This window comes from Phalaenopsis equestris, unplaced genomic scaffold, assembly GCF_001263595.1.
Source record: "Phalaenopsis equestris unplaced genomic scaffold, ASM126359v1 Scaffold234359, whole genome shotgun sequence".
In the NCBI taxonomy this organism is placed as follows: Eukaryota; Viridiplantae; Streptophyta; class Magnoliopsida; order Asparagales; family Orchidaceae; genus Phalaenopsis; species Phalaenopsis equestris.
This window is the reverse complement of record NW_018252277.1, coordinates 128,317-151,282: the sequence shown is the minus strand read 5'-3', so window position 1 is coordinate 151,282 and position 22,966 is coordinate 128,317. Positions and strand designations below refer to the sequence as shown.

The 22,966-nt window shown below is 36.2% G+C and overlaps 1 protein-coding gene across 1 annotated transcript in view; it reads left to right on the top strand.

Annotated features, from left to right (window-relative positions):
* The window catches only part of LOC110038928 (ATP-dependent 6-phosphofructokinase 7-like), a 67,626-nt gene that overhangs the window by 23,887 nt on the left and 20,773 nt on the right, over window positions 1-22,966 (top strand). The window lies entirely within an intron of this gene.

The window sequence follows — 22,966 nt, the reverse complement described above, 5'->3', positions numbered from 1 at the left end:
TGACGATCTCATCCATAAACTAGTAGAATGTTATGTGCATATTAAAGTGAAAACATAAAAGTGAAAACAAGAACGATCATTTGTACGATTTGAGGATTGTATTTAATCGGTTACGACAATATATGTTACGACAATATATTCTCAAGATGAATCCTTTAAAGTGCGCTTTCGGCGTTGCCTTCGGGAAATTTGTAAGATTTTTGTCTGTCACCGGGGAATTGAAATCGATCCAGATAAGATAAAAACTATCTTAGAAATGTCATCTCCGAAAACTTTAAAACAACTACAATCTCTACAAGGAAAGTTAGCATATCTAAGACAGTTTATATCTAATTTGACGTGAATGTGTCAACCTTTTTCTGTGTTGATCAAGAAAGATGCCAAATTAAAGATGCCAAATTCATTTGGGATAAATTCATTTGGGATGAAACTTGTCAACGTGCATTTGAGAATATCAAACAATATTTAATGATGCCTCCAGTTTTAGCAGCCCATATCTCAGATCGACCTTTGATACTTTACACCGCGACGTTAGACGGCTCCCTCAGAACCTTGGTAGCACAAGTTAACGAGGAGGGCAAACAAAATGCTCTTTATTATTTAAACATACGTCTAATACCAGCGGAAGTAAATTATCCTCCAATTGAAAAACATTGTTTAGCTTTAATCTTTGCAACTTAGAAGCTAAGACATTACATGCTTTCGCATAAGGTTAGTTTAATTTCACGAGTTAATCCTTTGCAATACCTAATGACTCGGCCAACGTTATCTGACAGATTAGCTAGGTGGTCGATGATATTGTTGCAATTCAACATAATTTTTTTTCCTCTTCGTGCTATCTAAGGACAGATACTAGCAGACTTCCTGGCAGCACACCCACTTCCAGTTGGGTCCCCTCTCAACGACAATCTACCAGCGTTGGGAAATATATGTTGACGGAGCTGCATCAGCTACAAGAATCCAATGTTCACAGAAAGTGATACCTTGAAAGACAGGAATTGGCTTAGTGTTCGTGACACCAGAGCGCGAAATGACGAGATATTCCTATCACCTTTCAGAGCCGTGCATTAACAACAAAGCAGAGTACGAGACATTAATAGCGGGATTAGAACTGATAATTTCGATGGGTATTACAGACGTCAACATATACGGGGATTCACAATTGATTATCCAACAGATCATTGGTCAATACAAAATTCTGAAACTGAAACTTGAGGAATACTATAAGTATGCCATAAAACTATTGGAAAAAATCCCGAATGTTACTTTGTACAAGATTCCTCGAGGGAATAACTCGCATGCGGACGCTTTAGCAAAGTTAGCTAAAGAACTTGCATGTCCACCGCCAGATTCAGTTGATATTGTTGTTAGAGGAAGACGAGTGTTATCCAGAATCGATACAGAAAGACTATGTGAAGTAGAGGAAAATGATTCAGCGATAGCAGTTACAACGGTTGAGGATACTGAGGATTGAAGACAACCATTCATCAGATATCTGCAGAGAGGTATACTTCCAGATGATAAGTCATCGGCGTATCAGATACCGAAGACAACAATGTCATATGCACTGGTCGATGACATTTTGCTCAGAAGAGCATTCGATCAGATGTGGTTGAGGTGTTTGGCCCGTAAAGAGACACAAAATCTTGTTAAAGAGGTTCATGCCGGACTGTGTGGTGCACATCAGTCAGAACCAAAATTGAAGATCAAGAGACTCGGCTACTATTGGCTTGCTATGATGACAAACTGCATGGAAACGACCAAAAGGTTCTATCAGTGTCAGATACACTGGGTGGTCCTACACCAACCACCGAATGTGCTACACTCGACTGTCGCCTCGTGACCATTCGAGTGTTGGGGGGTACATATATAGTGGGTCCTATAGACCCCTTTCTTCTAAAGGACACAGATTTATTCTTGCAGCGATGGATTATTTCTCAAAATGGGCAGAAGCGATTCTGCTACCGGAAGTTACATCACATCATGTTCAACAGTTTTTCAAGAATCAGGTTGTTTACCGTTTCAGGGTACTGCGCAGGATAATCTTAGACAATGGAACAACATTCAAGAGCATCAAAATCAATAATTTCACAGGCGACATGATATAAATTAGAAGTATTCAACGATCTACTATTCAAGAGCAAACAGCCTGACAGAAGCTTCCAACAAAACGTTAGTACAAATTCTAAAGAAAACTCTCGACGCCGATAAGAGACAATGACACGAGAAGTTGTTGGAGGCATTGTGGGACTACAAGACAACAGTCAGGACCCCCACTGGGTCCACACCATATACTCTAGTGTATGGGTCTGAAGCCGTAATCCCTTTAGAAATACAATTGCCTTCTTTTTGAGTGGCCATGGCAAACATGATTACTACATAGCACAAGTTCAGAGTTCGGCTAGAAGAAGTAGAAAGCTTAGAAGGACGAAGGCTGGTAGCGCAACAAAATCTAGAGCTTGATCAAGCCGAAATGGTTCAAGCTCACGATAAGTTGGTCCGCCCAAGGGCTTTTAAGGTCGGTGAGCTTGTTCTAGTCCTCAGAAGACTTATCCTTGTACACCGCAAGATAGGAGGAAAATTTGAGCCTACTTGGAGGGACCATTTGTCATGGAGAGAGTCCTTACTGGAGGAGCCTATCAACTAGTGAATTGTGAAGGCGAGAGACCGATGCTCCCCATCAATGGAAGACATTTAAAGAAATACCACACAACCTGGCACCTTTAGCGACCCTCTTTTGCTACTTTTTGGGTCTTTTGTCTGTTTTGGGCATCAATAAATAAAATTGTAATAAAACTCAAAATTTTCATGAACAAAATTCGGCATGTCGCTTCTCACACCTTGCATATATTTTTCAAAAAAAAGAAAAGAAATAATAATAATAATAAAATAAATAAATAAATAAATATATGAGGATTCTAATAACCTTTTTATTGTTCTGAGTTTTACCTAAACTGGAGAGTGTTGACGTTTCTCCTGTCTTCTACAGGAAAATGTCGGGTCGGAGACTGTTAGTTTCAGCTTTGCATGGCTTGCATCACACCCCAATTACAAAGAGACTGTCTCAGAAGTCTAAAGCTCGTCTTTTGAAATCAATGGTAGCAACCCCTGATGGTCGCATGATTAGTTCTGCGGCAGAGGGCTTTGAGACTCAAGCTAATAAGAGAACCTACCGGTGTAATGTTGCTCGTCACAAGAAGAAGGCCCGGGAAAGGGCTGATAAAGCTCTAGCTACGGAGTCGGCAGTACACGACACACCTGTTTAAAACAAGTTTGACAAAATTGTCAAAGATAAAGGAGCAGTCACCAAGCCTCTGCAGCAGGAGCTGGAGGAAGCGGTCAAGACTATCGTTTTTGGTTTGCCTGAGTACACGCCAACATCGTCTTGTCAGGGGTGTAATGATTGTGACGGGTACAAGTCTCCTACACACTTTAAAGAGGAAGGTAATCTGAACCCCTGTTGGGAATGCCTGGGGGGAATGCCTCAGGGGCGCCCACAAGGGGCGTTCATAGAATGTCCCAACTGCAATGTGTTATTTCTGCAAAGTTACAAGACGTTGGATTATTACATAGCCAGCACGTCGACGGATTAAAAAAGAAAGAATAAGAGATAGAGCCTTATATACCACGCCACATGGATTATACACCCGGATCAAATGATCATCAACAGGAAATAAGAAGAATGAAGAAAATCTGATATAAAACTTTTGAGTATCAGGTCAAGATTGGTGGGAAGCGAGTCAATCTTGTGAAGGATTGGAGCTGCACACTGATGTCTTCCCGAAAAAGGATCAGAAAAAGATCTTGGACTGTGTCTTCCGTCTAAGAGATTTGGGTAGCGCAGGTCGCATACGCGAGAAAACATATTCTGAGCTAGAGAAATGAATGCGAGGAAAGGGGAGAATTACCATCCAGTGCGGATGCCGTTACAACTTCGCCTTAAAGATGATGTTCCTCCTGGGATACTCGAGCATGACCAAGTGGATCCGGTGCCTGCAGTATTAAAGAAAATGATAAAGAGGATGGTTTGATGGAGGGTATTACCGGTGGACTGCATCCCCAACAACTGTATAATTAACATATACGACCGAATATACGACCGAGGGGACTAACTGCATTCCTCCCCACATTGACCATCATGATTTTGTACGATCATTTTCTACAGTTTCTTTCCTAACCGAGTGTGACATTTTATATGTTAAGGAGATTGCTGTATTGGGACCTGGTGAGCTTCGAGGATCATTTAAGATTTCGCTTCCAATTGGATTAGTATTGGTATTACAGGGAAACGGTGCAGACCTGACCAAACATTGCATTTCTAAAGTTCTCACCAGACGGGTTTCAGTTACTTTCATGAGGATGAATCCAGAGAAAACCCCTCATTGGCTCAAGCCTGATCCAGAATTAGAAGAGCTACGACTTCTCGAGCTTTGACTAAAGTCTACCCGTGGATGTGTGCAAAGGGATTCTTTCTAGAGCACATACCCAGAAGGGTGACTTAGTCACTTCAGCCACATATGTTAGATTGTTTTTTGTTTGCTTCGACTCTTTTGTCAACATGCGTGTTGATATGTCTGTTGGTTTCTTCAATTAGTCTGTCAGCTTCAGCAGTTGATTTTGTTATCATCAATGCAAACACTTGTATTCATCATAAGTTTAAGCATTGTATTTTTCAGATTTGGCAGAAATGAAGTCAGTTTTGTAATACTTTTTATGTTCGTTGCAGTGCGATCATTTGAAAGCTACCTAGCTAAATGTCAATCTAGTTTTAACGAATAAAGAACGATAAAATAAAAAAAAATATAAGCTAATTAAGAATATTATTTCATTTAAAATACTTTGAAAGCATACGTAGTTTCACAAAATATTTTCTTTAAAAAAACAAAAATTTCCAAGAACACTTTGAACACAAAACGAACTGACAAATAATCATCACACCCTTTATAATTCTTCAATCTCCAACATCATACTATATTCACATATTCTATAAAACTCTCTATAAAGAAGTTACATATTTTCACACCTCTTTCATAATCCCCCTTTCAATGCCATATATCATATCAAACTTCTCTATATATCAAACTTCTCACACAACTCGAGATTTTCTTCAGGATAAGGGAGTAAACCAACAAAGTATCCGATTCTTTCTTGCACTGAATAGGTGTAAGACCTCCAGGTTTGTTGAGACATCTCATTCCTATGATTTTCTTCAGGATAAAGGAGTAAACCAACAAGGTACCCGATTCCTTCCTGCACTGGATAGGTGTAAGACCTCCAGGTTTGTTGAGGCATCCGATTCCTACGATTTTCTTCAGAATAAGGGAGTAAACCAACAAGGTACCCAATTCCTTCCCGCAATGGATAGGTGTAAGACCTCCAGGTTTGTTGAGGCATCCGATTCCTACGATTTTCTTCAGAATAAGGGAGTAAACCAACAAGGTACCCAATTCCTTCCCGCAATGGATAGGTGTAAGACCTCCAGGTTTGTTGGGACATCGGATTCCTATAATTTTCTTCAGAATAAGGGATTAAACCAACAAGGTACTCGATTCCTTCCTGCACTAGATAGCTGTAAGACCTCCAGGTTTGTTGAGGCATCTGATTCCTACGATTTTCTTCAGGATAAGGGAGTAAACCAACAAGGTACCTGATTCCTTCCCGTAATGGATAGGTGTAAGACCTCCAGGTTTGTTGGGACATCTGATTCCTATAATTTTCTTCAAGATAAGGGAGTAAAACAACAAGATATCTGATTCCTTCTTGCACTTGATAAGTGTAAAATCTCTAGATTTGTTGAGGCATCTGATTCCTGATTTTTGAGAGAGGAGTAAGACCCCTGCGATATGCGACAATTCTCTCCGGAACAGTTAATAAGTCCTTGCAACGCATTTGAGACACTTGTTCCACCCACACTAAATTACTGTATGGGATTGGGAGGAAACCAGCAAGGTACCCAATTTCCCATGCACTGGATCAGGAGTAAGGCAACTGGACACTCGATTCCTCCGTTGTCGCACTGCACACACTAGATAAAAGAGTAAGGACCCCTAAAATTGACAAAGGCATCCGACAATTCTCGCCAGGATAGTAAACCCTTGTTGCGCTCACAAGGCATTCCTAAATTTTTTCTTTATGTCTGTACACTTCGTTACGTCGGTACTGACTACGCACACACCAAACTAAAATTCTTACACTTCGCTACGTCGACACTGACTATGCGTACACGAAATGACTGTGGAAACACGAGACTCTCCCTCGATTTACACCCATCAACCCCTCAAAGATATAAAAAAAAAATATATATATATATATATATATATGAGCTAGGTATAAAACCTCTCTATGTGTACACGACATCCTAGACTCTTCTTCTTTGGCACTTGCTACCGCTGAGACCATATACCTCAAGTGGTGCAATAGTGTCTTTGACTAGCTCTCAACTTGAAGATGAGAACCCGTGCTTTTCTTCCTAACCTAGACTTTCTTTGATATTACACATTTTCTATGACTTGATAATTCGAATCTTAACAACAAATCAAAATTTCTGTCTACTGATCCCCAACGATGATGTTGGCAACCCAAATTTACAATTTCTAAAAAAAATACACAAACACATCAAACTTTGATAAATCTCTTTCTTGCTCATCCCCAGTGGATAACAACTTTTATATCCCCAGTGGATGACACCTTCTATATTCCCAGTGGGTGTTCACTAAGCTACCTATGGTGGATACTAGCGCAGTTCCTCCCTTACTGAGTTATATACTCTTTAACAAAAAGTTAACTTCAACCTTTCTCGATTGGTCTGTTGATCGTCTCGGTCAACACCAATACGCGCGGTATGCTTGTTAACACACCACACCTATTGGGGGTCCATTTGTTAACCTCACTTTTGCGTGAGGGTTTTGGGGTTTTTCCTTTAGTGATTAGAATCTGGCCTACATTCTCCTTAGACATTTCAACTAAATTTCTGTTCTCTATGTTGGTTCTATATATGATCAATAATCTTTAATACAAAGATTAGAGATTGCATAAGAGAACCCTGATTAGAATTCCTATATGATCTATGGATCATAGGAAAATTTTGCACTGTTCTACACCTTTTTGGACTTCAATTCATTACATCATCATGATCATCATAAACATTACATTTTCATATCGCAATATTGCAATTATTACACCCATGAGGCTCACCAAAATTATTTGAACTCAGTTTCTCCTAAAATACCCCACTTGAATATTCCAATTTTTCAAAATTTCCCAAAACTGTCATTGAATCACAAAATCCACTTCAAACCATTTGATATTATTATTTAGACTATTTGAAACCCAAAAATTGCAAAAAATACCAAATTTTCCCAAAAAATTTACCAAAATAGCAAATTTTTCAAAATTTTCCAGAGTCACCAATAAGTTCTAAAAATCACACCAAATCATTCCTTATACCTTCCTGAGAATTTTGACTATAATATTACCATACTTCTGGACAACATTTTTGCACCTCAACACTAAAATAAAGAACATTTGAAAAGTATTTCGGGACACTGTTGTTTCACTTTAAATTTCTTTTTGAACCGCTTCGAGCTTTTAAATCAATCTTTTTGACAACTCTGACCAAAGTTGACCAAAATTACCAAAATGCCCCTCCCAGCTCAAATTTTCCAAAAATTCCAAAATCCTCCCGAATGTTCCCAAAACCAATGTGGACCACTCCAATTTGACCCAATTTGACCTTTTTGACCAAAATCCACAAATTACCCATAAAGGCCCAATCTCTCTAATTTACCCCAAATGTCCATCAATTTGGCCTCAATTTTCCCCAATTTAAATTCTAAACTCAAATTCATCATGCCTAAGATCAATTTAAACCAAATTCAAGTCCAATTGACCCACATTGTGAGCCGAATTTCATTCCAAATCGAAATCCCAAATTTTTACCATATGGCCCATTTTGAAATTAATCCATTATAAATGCATATAATTAAAAGCCAAAATCATATTAATCTTCATCCCCATTATGCCCACATCTTCATATAAATTCTCATCTAAAGTTTCAAACATTTTGAACTCATAAACATTCTCATCTAAAGTTTCAAACATTTTGAACTTTTTCAAAACTCGCCCAAATTGTTATATTAAGCTCTTTAGGTCCTTAAGAGACCAAGTCAATCATGTTTTATATTCCTCACGGCTGTTAGCACCCCCGGCGAAGCCGAGCCAACTCCGGCGAACTTCCAACCCGATGAGAGAATCATGTCAAATCGACGCCATAAGGACTTGGGTAAGCTCAAGGAAACATATTTATTCAAACTTAATTGAGGACAAACCTCTTAGACTCAGGTATATATCTTAAATCAAAACGATAATCCCTAACTATCCTCCCTTCCAGATCAAAAAATAGATCACAAAATACCCATGTATTTGTATGGATGTGATCTACTCTTCGAGCTAAACAAAACGAGTCCAACAACGCGAATGTTGGTTGAGAATCGGCGGAGAACAGACTCCTGGAAGTTTCTGTTGTTGGTTCTCCTCCATGCGTGCGCCGCAGGTCTCGGTGTCGCGGGCGTCGCGTGAGGGAGATGACACTGTAGCAATTCCTTTTTTTATTTATTTTATTCAAGAAATTATAATTAAACTTCAAAATTGCATAACTTTTTGTAGAAAATTCAAAAAAATAAATCAAAAGATGCTATTTCAAAAATGAAATCACCATTTTTCTTCAAGGAAATATTTTTAAATTAATTTTTCAAGTTCTGAAGTATTTAAATCATGAAAATTAAAATCTAAATGAGAAAAATATGAAATTTGACAAAGATATTAAATGGCTTGGAAACAATTTTGCCTGATTTTTCAAGTCATTTTAATTTCTCTGTAGAGAGATTTCCTTTTTTTAGTGAAACGGCTTATTATAAATAATTAATAAAAATAAGAAATGTAGAATTTTGAAATCCCTATTGGTTTTGTTCTTTGACTTTAAACAGATCTTGAAAACCTTAAAATCATATTTAAAACCATTTTAATATTCATTATTCACTAATTATGGAAGTAGGTTTGAGTTAGGTTAGGATAGCCTAACCCGAGCTCAAGCTAAACTTAGTCTAGCCTATTTAGGATTTATGTTGGTCTCCTAGTATTAGTGAGACTGATCTGAATTCATTCCCTTAGGGTGAACCCAATTTAAACTCAATACATGTTTAACCAACTTCGGGGTAACATTACTTAGCTACCAAACGAATAGGATTTGTTAACCTAAACTTTAGGTTAGTTAACCCTAAATCAACATGATTAGTTAACCTGAGGTTATGTTAGTTAACCCTAAATCCATAAGATTAGCTAAGCCTATAGCTAAGCCTAAACCCTAACTAAGCCTAAACCCTAAGTTAGTTAACCCTAAACTAATAGAATTAGTTAACATAAACCTTTAGTTGGGTAACCCTAAACCAATAGGATTAGTTAATATTAAACTAATATGATTAGTTAACCTAAACATTATGTTAATTAACCCTAAATTAATAAAATCAGCTAACATAAATCTTAGGTTAGTTAACCCTAATCCATAGGGTTAGCTAAGCCTAAACTTTAGGTTAGTTAATCCTAAACCAATAGTATTAGCTAAGCCTAAACCTTAGGGTAGTTAACCCTAAACTAATAGGATTAGCTAACATAAACCTTAAATTAGTTAACCCTAATCCATAGGATTAGTTAACCTAAACCTTAGGTTAGTTAACCCTAAATAATTAGGATTAGTTAACCTAAACCCTAGGATAGTTAACCCTAATCCATAGAATTAGCTAAGCCTAAACCTTAGGTTAGCTAACCTTAAACCAATAGGATTAGTTAACCTAAACTTTAGGTTAGTTAAACCTAAACCTAGCTAAACCTAAACCTTAGGTTAGTTAACCCTAAACCAATAAGATTACTTAACCTAAACCATAGGTTAGTTAACCCTAAATCAATAAGATTACTTAACCTAAACCATAGGTTAGTTAACCCTAAATCAATAAGATTACTTAACCTAAACCATAGGTTAGTTAACCCTAAACCAATAAGATTAGTTAACATAAACCTTAGGTTAGTTAAATCTAAACCAATAAGATTAATTAACCTAAACTTTAGGTTACTTAAACTTAAACCAATATAATTACTTAACCTAAACTTTATGTTAGTTAACCCTAAATAACTTTAGGTTACTTAAACTTAAACCAATATAATTAGTTAACCTAAACTTTATGTTAGTTAATCCTAAATCAATAGGATTATTTAACCTAAACTTTAGGTTAGTTAACCCTAAACCAACAGGATCAGTTAACCTAAACCATAGGTTTGTTAAGGTTAGTTAACCCTAAACCAATAGGATTAGTCAACCTAAACGTTAGGTTAGAACCTAACTCATAGGTTGAACATAGGAGAATCTCTTAGGTATAACCTTAAACCTAAGTTAAACCTAAACCCCTCAACTTGAACATTAATTAAAAATTAAAATAAAACGCATTGGGATGGGTAAAATTCACATCAAACACATTAAAACTTAAATTTAAACTAAATTGAACATAACATGACTTTAAAACGTGACTTTGAGGTTAAGTCAGCTTCAAAGTCGTCAACCTCACATGAATAATAACATGTGAATAAAAATAATTAAAATAAAACACTTAAAATCCGACAACAAGATGTAAACAACTAAAAATATTTCAACCCTAAAATCAATAAAGTATTTAAAGAAAACTAAAAATATTTCAACCCTAAAATCAATAAAGTAATTAAAGAATAATTAAATCTTAATCACAAAGATCACATAACACAACTTAAACTCCTTTTTTGTTCTAGTTTACGGAGATTTCTTGGACAATGCATTCTGCGGGTGTTGACAGAAATTTTTAGGTCATGGTGGGCAATCATCTTTCGGACTAAGTAAACTAGGCACTCGACGACCCAGGACGATGGAGCCATAAACATCTTGACTGGGTTGCCACTAATTAATTCATTAAATTTAATAATTAATCTAATAAAATATTATTTGTTTTTTTTATTTGCTGCCTTATATTACAACACATGTTTCTTTACTTCTTTTATCAAACATAGAATGCATGTGCTAAGGACAAATAATGAAGGAATAAAAATTGTTTAGATTAGGGAGAACCTAGAAATCATAACACTAGAGAATTACTTAGCTTAAGTGAACTTAGTCTTGACTTAGGTTTGAACTATACCTCCACTACCCTTTATTTAATTCACTATAAAGTTATCGAAACAAATAAAACTTTTAATAATATGACTGGAGAATCTGAAGACTTGAAGACTTGAAGGCATTTCAGTATGGAGCTTGGAGCAGACTTCGTGTACAGCTTATTCAAGACCCTTTCTTTAGTTTAAATAACAATCTTTAGGATTTTGAGGCTGTCTTTTATGACGTAAATCCTCTCTCTTTGTTAGGCTCCTACATAATCCCGATATGCAGCGTGTCCTAAATTGTTTTAGGATTCTGAGGTAGTCAATCCGCATAAAACCTCCCATCTTTCTAAACTTTTTGTGTAAATCATCGTTACACAAATCTAAGGCCTAATTATTCAAACTGGTAAGAGGTAACTTAAATTAATATCATTCTAAATTGAGCCAAATATTAGGATAGTTTGGGAGATTACCAAGAACCTATTCTGGACATTTAATCTCCCATACTTTTCTTCCTTTGATTCTTAAAATAAAATCTTTCACCTTTGAACCAATCCCTATTAGAAATTTCACAATAATGTTCGTTGAAAATCCTTCATTTTGAATTCATGAAAATAAAAAATTCACGATTTTTATCGTAAGTTTTCTTAAGTGATATGTTCGCTTAAGATGTAATTAACTATATGGGCTTCTCTTTATAAGGAACTTAAAAGAACCCAGTCTTAAAATAAACCCTATTTGACTTTCATATCGAATAGAGGAATCATGCAAACTTGTATATCAAACGGAAGTAATTTATTTCTATAGTTTATTTAATTGAGCTTATTATCAAGTAGTGTATTAATTTTCATGGTGGCACATTACTCGTGGTTAGCTCGATTATTCAAGCTGTAAGAATCAATGAGATCAGTTTGACCCCATTTTCTTCAAATTAAAATACCTAATTTCTAAATACAATATTACATTAAATTAAACTGTATCCAGCCGTATGACGACTGACATAGTTCTAGAGAATATTGTGGTACAACACAGTCTGGGGTTGATAAAGGTACAGTGAGATGTCCTAATTCTATGATTTTTGTCCCCATTAGTGTTATTATTCTCCAGCTAAAATGTTTCTTAATATTCTTAAGGTGATATTTCAAGAGAGGACGACTGGTCGGAGACTTAAAAGTGACACGTGGTATAGTGAACTTTGGTACTTGGATAAAGAGGGGATGAACTCAGCACTGACATCCATGATAGAATGTGTTGGAGTAGGAGGATTTGGGAGGAGTGTGGAGGATATGTTGATGTTACATCATAGACGCATGACACTTTGTTTTGTACTTTTAGCTTTTTGTGTCCATTTTTGTATGAGAAGACAGAAAAACAAAAACTTGTGTGTGATGCATGTGAGATGGGTAAATATACCAGGAACTTTTTTGTTAGTTCTGGTAATAAGAGTTCTTTTGTTTTTGATTTGGTGTTTTCAAATGTATGAGGACCTCATTCTACAACTTCGATGAATGATTATAGTATTTTGTAAATTTTATTGATTGTTGTTCTCATGTTACTTAGTTGTATCTAATGAGAAATAAAAGTGATATGCTTGTCTGCTTTAAAAATTTTCACAAGGCAATTCAGATTCAATACAGTGCAATAGTCAAGTTATTGAGGTCTGATAATGAGACAGTGCATACCAACAAGACATTTGGGGAATACATGTCAGCTCAGGGGATACAACATCATTCCGCTTGTCAATACATACCGACACAATGGAGTAGCAGTAAGGAAGAACATACACCTTCTTAAGGTTGTTCAAAGCTTGATGATCTCGATGAATGTCCCAAAATACCCGCGGGGGCAAGTAGTTTTGACAACCGCTAAATTGATCAACAAAATGTCTTCAAGAGTGTTAGGTGACAATCTCATCATGAGTTGTTGAAAGGAGATAATGGTGAGATCCTCCCATTGAAGGTATTCGGCCTATGTATGTTTCGTGAAGGACAATATACCATCAATAGAGAATCTGGATCCGGGAGCTGTGAAGTGTATTTTTGTGGGTTATTCTACTACTCAGAAGGTTATGTTTGGAGTCAAATAGAGAAGAGATTGTTTGTGAATACAGATGTGATTTTTAGAGAATTCAAACCATACTACCTGAAGGTGACCTCACATTTTGGTTACTCGTCAGATAATGGAGGTATGAGGTGAGAGAGGGAGAGTGGTGATGGTGAAAGATTAGTGCGTGTGGAAACAAGGCCTTGTTCAATTGTGTGGAAAGGATCAAATAAGAAAAAGTCAATCCCTGAGGAAAATGAGCCCGAAGGTGGTGGTATTTAAGCTCAAGGGGAGTTGAGGGTGTATACAAGGAGGAAGAAGCAAAATAAGAGAATAATGCCTATCATGCCACTTGTGATAACAAGTCGCGTGTCCCGGTCTACCCCGACTCTTGAGGGACCTACACCATCCACCTCAGAATCTGATTACACAGATGATATGATTTCTCTCTCTTCTTCTTCGGCTCCCATGACTTTAAAGGGGACCTCTCACAATAATGTGGTCATTTTCTTATCGTTATTCTCCAGATTGTTTTAGTTTCTCACATAATATTGCTCAGTTTGTCTCATACTCTAACTTATCACTTGTATACGGAACATTCATTGCATCTTTGGACATTATATCTATACTCAAGTGTTGACAAAGAGCTATGAAGGATCCAAAGTGGAAAGTCACTATGTTGGAGAAATTTGGTTCTCTCGATAAGAACAAGAAGAGCTCACGTTTCTGCTAATTAAAAAAAGCTGTCAGGTGCCAATGGTTCTTCACAGTGAAATAGACCCCAGGAGGAAAGATTGATTGCTACAAAGCAAGGTTGGTGGCGAAAGAGTATAGTTAGACGTATGTCATCAACTATGATGAGACATGCACCACTGACAAAGATGAGCACATTTATGACACTTGTCTATCTGGCGGTGAATAGTAGATGAATGTTACACCAATTGAATGTAAAGAATGCATTTTTTCATGGAGATCTACCAGAGGAGGTGTACATGGAGATACCCCTGGGTTTTAAAAAAAGTCAAATGGTGGGTTGTGGGCAAGATATGTAGACGGAGGAAGTCACTGTAATGGTTGCATGGGCTATCGATAGATCAATGCCGGCCACACGGTGTTATTTTGATGATATGATGGTCACATTTCTATTCATGTCGTGTATCTAGATGATATGATTGTCACTGGTGATGATGAGGGAGAGATTGCTTAGCTGAAGGCAATCCTGAGCAAAGAGTGTGGTGAAGGAACTGAGACTGCTTATATACTTTCTTGGGATTGAGGTGGCTCGTGGACCAGAGGGAATTGTTCTATCTCAGAGGAAGTATGTTCTAGACTTGCTCTTACAGTCAGACATATAACGATGCAAGCTTGCAGTTAATACCAATTGATCAGACGGTAATGTTGAGCGCAGAGGCAGGAGAGTCAGTTGATCGTGTGAGGTACCAGAAGTTGGTAAGTCCTTTCATTTATCAGAGTCACACTCGTCCTGACTTATCATTTGCAGTAAGCATGTGAGTCACTACATGCAGTGTATCAATTTCTGAGGTATCTGGAGAGTTGACCCGACCTGCAATTATGCAGATATCCATGTTCCTTAATATGTAAAAAACTTGACCTAAATAATATTTAGTGGCTAGTGAGAACAAATGTAATTTGATAAAAATTAAAGAAATAGTTTTCTCACTAGGGGTACTACGCAAATATACGTATCATTTCAAATAATATAGAATTTTCTTTAAAAACACCATTATCGAACCCACAGGGAAAACGTAAATGAAAAATAATGAAAATGAAATTCAGGAATTTTAACGATAAGAAAACTTTACTTAAGCTTGCAATAAATATCTAAAGATGAAAATTAAGTTTACTAACTTCTACAAAATGCAAGTAGAACTAGATGAAATATTTTTCGAAAAAATATATAAAGAGACTTTCTCCTTGCCAATAATTCATAATCAATATAAAATTTCAAATTTTGTTTAGAAGCTTACATTCGGTATTGTGACAAATATGAGCATACTTATTCTTTGCTTCTTTCGATTGTGTAAAGAACATTAACTAATCTAAAGTTTGTGTTGGTATGTTTAATAGTCCTGGGTAGGTTATAGTCTCTCACTCCTAGATTACATTTGTTCCAATCTCTAGACCAAATTGATAAAAGAATTTAGTCTGTCATTCTAGAAACATCAATTCTACGTCAATCAAATCGTATTTCTCTATCTATTTGCACCCCCTTAGGATGATCGCCACTGCTATTTTCAAGGTAGAATGTGATACTTACAAGTTAATAAATCTTAGTCCTCTCGGGTCTATAAGTTTCCTGAAAAATTTTAAAGATACAAGTAGCCAATTTGTGAAATAAATGAAGATCCGGTAAAAATATCATAACAATTTTTAGTAATAAAAGAAGCTCTAAATAAAATCAAAATTACTTAATTATTTTATATTGCAAGGAGAAAGAAAAAAAACTACTCAAAACGCATGAGAATAAAAAAACAAAACATTTTTATAAAACTCAAATTCAAAGTACAAAATTTGAAGACAAAGATACAAATACTTATCTTGAATGTTCTCCCAAGCACTCCTTTGAAGTTCTCTGACTTCTCTGACTCCAACAACACTTACAAGACTCACAGACTCAAAAAATAAAAAAGACTCACAAAGAAAACTTCTCACACACTTAACACTCTCACACACTATGTGACTATATATCTGACTCTCCTAGTCTCTTATAATTAATCCATATTTATAGAGCTTCGAAAATGACCAAGGGTTGTTTCAGACATTTCTTCAATATTCAGCCTCATTCAATGAATCTTCTAGAAAATAACCGTGGCGCCTGGGAGCCAAACAGTCGTGTCTACGCGTCAGTTTGGCTAGTTTGCATTTTTTTTCCTTAGTTTAGCTCATTTTGCTCCTTTTTGATGTATTTTGCTTCTTTTTACTCTTAAATTTTTTTTCTTGCACCTGCAATAAAAAACATAAAAATATCTTTCATTAAAACATAATATCCTAAAAAATTGAGCATAAAATGTACATAAAAATATGTAATTTTTAAGGTGGATCAATTCTCTCAAATTTAAATATTACTTGTCCTCAAGTAGCCTTTCTTATTATATATAAAAAAATAACTTATGGAAGTGACTTTTATTTGAGGATTTCTATAATTTTTGTTTTATAAATGCAGTAGTGAAACTTTAGAAAGATTTTTAATAACATAGGTTAAAACTAGAATATAAAAATATTTAGTAGTCAAGTCTAAGAATTTTGATTTCCTATTGTTGATCTCACTTTTGGTTGATGTTTAGTTTTTTCTCTTTAGTAGCCTAGAGTCTAGCCATAGGACTTTCCTGTTGACTATTCTTAAAGAACTAGAAAAGGAACCATCACATTTAGAAATTCTAAACTCCTCTTTGCTCAACTTGAAGTTCCACATATTGATCATATTCTCTAACACTTAGTAGGTGGGGTCAATATAGGGCAGCTCGAGATGAGTTCCCATAGGACTATTTGACCTTAGGATTAACCCTGAATGTTGGTCTGGAGCTGTTTCACTCACTTGCACTCACTGTTATTCACTTTCACCCCCATTCACTCACAACCCCAAACCCAAACTTGTTGATTTTCATCCCTTGGTCCTTTGGAACTCATGTAGATGGTCTCCCAAACCCTCTAGCCCTATGCTGGGATTTAGCTAGCACCCGTATATAGAGGACCCAAATAGAGATTCTATTGGCCCGTGGCTCAAATCAGGATGGTTGGCACCTCAATCTCACCAATTACCCATTCAGTCTTTTGTTCCCGAAACCAATTTGGACTCTTTAATTGACCTCAATTTGATCTCAATTTCCCCCAATTTGAGTCCTGAACTATTCATAACAATTCTACACATTAAATTAAACCTTTAATTGAGTTTGGTCAAACCTTAATTTCACTCAATTTCAACCCACATTCAAAATCCCCAAATTTGCCTCAAAGTGGTTGTCCCCAAATTCCACCAAAATAAATGCCCCAACCCCAAATTGACACCTAATTGATGTTGAGAACTCTTCATGACGAGTGCTTTTTCGGTCAGGAGGCCTGACGGTCCGCATGATACGCTGACCAATTAAATTTTGCCGCGTGGAAAATGTGGGACCCGCTTGTCCCCTTAATTTAAAAAAAAAATTTCGTTGAAGGCCGACCCGGCCCGGCCCCCGTCTCTTCGAGTATCCCACCTTTTAGAATGTCGAGGAAGACGTTTCGAAAATACTCTTCGGTGGTTTTTCTCCTACGTTTTCGCCGCTCGTTCTGCTAGGGTTTCACATTTCTCTCTTTCGATAGTTTCGAAGCCGTGAGACGATGGTGTTTGATCATCCGGAGTATGCGCAGGCCGAAGAGCGCTCAAGAACAGTATTAGAAGAGGCTGAGAAGACAGAGGTTGAGCAACCAATGAAGTCAAAGAAGCAGATGAAGAAGGAGGCGAAGAGGATGAATGAGGGCATTGAAGGGGAAAACTTGTCATGGTAATTGTCATCGTTTTATTCTCAGGCTATTTTAATGTTATTAGTTTGATTATTATTGGGTTATTCTTGAGTTACTCTGAAGCGTAGTACTTATTGGCAGCTATTCCATGTTATTCATGTGTTATTTTTAAAGTATTCGTAGGTTATTTGTAAGTTAGATGTATCTTATTCTCTGGTTAAACCTGGGTTATTTTGTAGGTTATTTTTCAGGTTATTCGTAGGTTATTCTTGGGTTATTTTTAAGTTAACTCGTGGGTTATTTTTAGTTTATTCTCAGGTTATTCCTGGGTTATTTTTAAGGTACGTGCAGGTGATTTTTAATTTATGCGTAGGTTATTCGTAGGTTATTTTTAAGTTATTTGCAGGTTTATGCGCAAATTATTCATAGGTTATTCTTAGGGTATTTTTAGGTTGTGTCAGGTTATTCGTAGGTAATCTGTATAAGTTATGTGCAGGTTATTCGTAGGTTATTCCTGGGTTATTTTCAGGGTATTGCTTTGTTAATTTTGAAATAATACGTGAGTTATTCCCGGGTTATTTTTAGGGTATTGCTTTATTAATTTTGAAGTAATGCGTGGTTTATTCTTAGATTATTTGTAGGTTATTTTTTAGTTATGCATAGGTTATTCGTAGATTATTCTTGAGTTATTTTTAGGTTATTTGCAGGTTTATGCGCATGTTATTCATAGATTATTCTTAGGATATTTTTAGGTTATGCATAGGTTATTCGTAGGTTATTTTTGGGTTATTTTTAAGGTATTGTTTTGTTAATTTTTATGTTCTGCGTATGTTATTCGTAGGTTATTGTTGATGTAGTTTTAGGGTATTCCAATATTAATAACAGTATTAATAACATGCATCTTATTACTGTATATTGATGAATAAACATTCTTTGGTTATTCCAGTATTAATAACATGCATCTTATTCCTATAGGTTGATGAATAAACAATCAATGAATTATAGATGCCGACCATCAGCAGTTAGAGAGGTATTGGATAATGTTCGGTCATTTGTTGATCGGGAGACGTGGTCAATTCTGGAAAGAATGAAGCTTAATCAGTTTTTTGTAACTATGCACATATTGAATTGTTGGGATATGAATAGATTGACTTTCAGATTGGGGGGGAAAGAACTGAGTTTTGATGCAAACCAAGTTGCTTTGTTGATTGACATGCCCAACAGAGGTCCTACAGCAACTTGGGCTAAAAAACCCGTCAATGACGTAGATGCAAGGCGGGCAAAGAGTGAACTATTGGATAGTTCATCTGCTAGTCTTGATGAACTTATTATTAAATTTTTATTGTCTAATTTATTATTTCATTCCAGCAATTTTAGTGTACCCACAGAGCTCTATTCATTTGCTGAGAATGTAGATAGTTTTTCTTCATTTAATTGGGCCGCAACAGTATGTGACCACCTAATTGAGCAGGTCAATGCTTGCATCATGAAAATAAGGATGGGTCAGTCATTGAGATACATGAACGGGTTTGTTTTTCTTCTAACGGTTAATATATTGCTCAACCTCAATCAAAAAAAAATTTTTTCATCTTATTTGGGTTATATGAATTTCTGATTTATTAATCGTGTTTATGCAGTTATGATTTTATGAGCGCACATTTGTGATAGTCCTCCAGAACTCGTATGTTGAGGTGGTCAATAAATACAGGGTGGAACCCTCCAAAGATCCATAAACTCTTATGCACTTAATTCCTATACAAGTGAATGATATTAATGTCTGTTTTAAGTTCAGGATTATGTTTAGTATTTGACCACCTTATTTAATTCTTATGATGAATGTTTTTGTAGGTTCTTGATTCTTTTGTTGATTTAATAGACGAGGAGCATAGTTTACTTGCCCCTCTAGCTGACCCGATCTCGTCTCCTGCAAAGTCAATTGGAGAACCCGAAATTCACACTCATCGAAAAACACCAGAGTCTCATGGTGCTATTCCTTTTGTACATACTCGCAGCATCCCGCCATCTACACATTCACATTTGAGTTTAGAAGAGATATGACAAAGTCTGAGGGAGCAACAACAAATTTTAGTTCAATTGAAGGATTCAGTAAATAACCTAAATTTTTTTTTGGAGTATACACTGATGGAGGTGAAGACCGACATCAACGAAATAAAGAGAAAAATAAATAAAGTTCCCATGAAATATTCTGTAGGTTCTGAATTTACTGGGAAGAAAGAAAGCCCAGAAAAGGAGGAAGAACCACCTGCTCATATTGAGCAAGCGTCAGAACTGAGTGGGGACCCGATATTCTTGAAGCAGAACAGCCGATAGGTAGAATGACTGCCTTCGATGAAGCTGCACCTGATAGTGAAACTAATAAAGTGTCTGGGAACCTGGAGAAGGCATCCCTAAAGACCTGATTGGTAGTTTAGTCCGAAGGATCAAGTCCAGAGGACCGAAAAAAAAGAGGATGATTAGTTCTCCATTTGTTGTTGTAAAGAGAAAGAAGATGGAAGAAGTTTCGACCTCGAATATAGATGATCTAGTACAACATATTTATGAGTCTTCCACGCCGATTACTATACCATCTCCACAGCTCGATGAAGCTAGTGAAGAGGAGGCTGAAGAATCTTGGGAGGAGGTACAGCCGGGCGCAATTGTTTTATATGAAGGTGCCCTCCCTTGTTCAGCAGTAGAGTTCCCCGGCAGAGAACTACTACCATCACACATGCAACAGGTGATAGATACTTGTTTAAGAATGTACAAATAAATGTATGTATAAAACAGAATACTTTTTCTGTCAATTGTTTATTAAATCTAATAAATATTATTCAATTAATTTGCAGGGATGACATAATAATTGTTCATGGTCACATTCATGTAAGTCAAAATGACCTTGAAGCACTTTGGGATAATAAAGAAGTAGGGGTAGAACATGTAGATTTGTTTGACATTGGATTGGATAACCGTCGGCGTCAGTCCCCTGATTCTTTTATACCCTATTTGTACGTCTCTCCGGCACATTGGGTAAGTTATAAAATTCCCATTAATTTTGTATATGCAACATGTTCATGCTCTTTTTAAACTCATTTATTTTGTATATGCAGGGGTTTAGATACCATCCTCTTCGAGATATTGTTGTCAACGTCATCATTGCCTAATAAAATGCATTTGGGAGTCACACGCGATGTGGTAAAATTCTAAGCCTTACTAACTAACAACCGACATAAACTATTTATTCTTTTACTGTTTTAAACAACCATTTGTATTACCAGATGAGACATCTTCGTAAGGACACCGAGAATGCTTTCCACAGTGACCAGAGTAATTGAGATGTTATCACGACTAAAGTAATTCCCACACAAATTAATAGCGTCGACTGCGATATATTTGTTTGTAAATATATGGAAACAATTGTACAGAAATGTAAAATTAACTGGAAAGACCATCAAGACTGATAGGCTGAGATGCTTCGGTTTAGGGCAGAGCTACTATATGAAATCTGCAGATATAGATTATTTGGAGGATAAATGTATCTCGACACTTTGATTGTCTTTATATTATATAGCCTGAATAATTATGAATTTTGGCAGGTTTATTTACGTTTATTTACTCCGAGGATTTGGTTTATATGCTTGTCTATTGTGGCAGACTTATTTACTCTGATATATTATCTGTTTGATATCTTACTGCATGTTATTGTTGATGTATTGCTATCTTGTTGGGTTATTCTAGGGGTATTGTCAGGTTATTCTTGGGGTATTGTAACGTTACAGTTGAATAATTGTTAGGTTAGTTATTGTTAGTTTATTGTCGGGGTATTATTAGAGTTGCGGTTATTGTTGATGTGTGTTGTTGATGTGTTGTTATCTTGTTAGGTTATTCTAGGGGTATTGTTAGGTTATTCCTGGGGTATTGCAAGGTTACAGTTGAGTTATTGTTAGGTTATATTTGGGGTATTGCTAGTTTATTGTTGGGGTATTGCTAGGTTATTCTTGGGGTATTGTTAGGTTACGGCTGATGTATTGTTAGTTTATTGTTGATGTATTCTAAGGTATTCTTAGGTTATTGTTGGGGTATTCTTAGGTTACTCTCGGGGTATTGTAAGGTTACAGTCAGGGTATTGTAAGGTTATTCTCGGGGTATTGTTAGATTATTCTCGGGGTATTGTTAGATTATTCTCGGGGTATTCTTAGGTTACTCTCGGGGTATTGTAAGGTTACGGTCAGGGTATTGTAAGGTTATTGTTGGGGTATTCTTAGGTTATTCTCGGAGTTTTGTTAGGTTATTCTTGGGGTATTTTCAGGTTATTCTCGGGGTATCGTAAGATTATTGTTGGTGTATTCTTAGGTTATTCTCGGGATATTGTTAGGTTATTGTTGGGGTATTCTTAGGTCACTCTCGGGGTATTGTAAGGTTACGGTCAGGGTATTGTAAGGTTATTGTTGGGGTATTCTTAAGTTATTCTTCGGGTTTTGTTAGGTTATTCTTGCGTATTCTCAGGTTATTCTCGGTGTATTCTCAGGTTATTCCAGGGGTATTCTCAGATTATTCTTGGGGTATTTTTAGGTTATTCTCGGGGTATTGTTAGGTTATTATCGGGGTATTGTTAGATTATTGTTCGGGTATTCTTAGGTTATTCTCGGGGTATTCTTAGGTTATTGTTGGAGTATTCTTAGGTTATTGTTGGGGTATTCTAAGGTTACTCTCGGGGTATTGTAAGTTTATTGTCGGGGTATTGTTAAATTATCCTTGGGGTATTTTAAGGTTATTATCGGGGTATTGTAAGGTTACGATCAGGGTATTGTAAGATTATTGTTGGGTTATTCCACAAGCAGATAACAAAATTTTGTACTCAACAGACAGGTGAATTATAAACCATATATCTACAACTTCCATTTGGAATAATGTTATATGAACTTGTACATTAATATAGATGAGTTAATGTGGGCATAACACGTTAAAACAGGTGAATTATATTGGGCATAGAGCATGTTGGATTCAGTGTGACAATGTCCTGACTCAGAGAGTTTGACACTGCAATTGTATTTGCGTCGTAATTCCTGTGTGATTCTTGTGTCATATCTGCTTCTTGATTTTTTCCTGCAAACAGTTGTAAAATAATAAGACAATTAATTTTACATATAATCGTTAGTATATGGAACTTAGAATGGTAAATATATGTAATGTAGAGATATATACCTTTAGCTCGCTTGTTTTTTTCCCAGTGTCCTTTCAACCTCGCATTAGAAATACCTTTCGGTCTCATTTTTGCAGGATCATTCACATT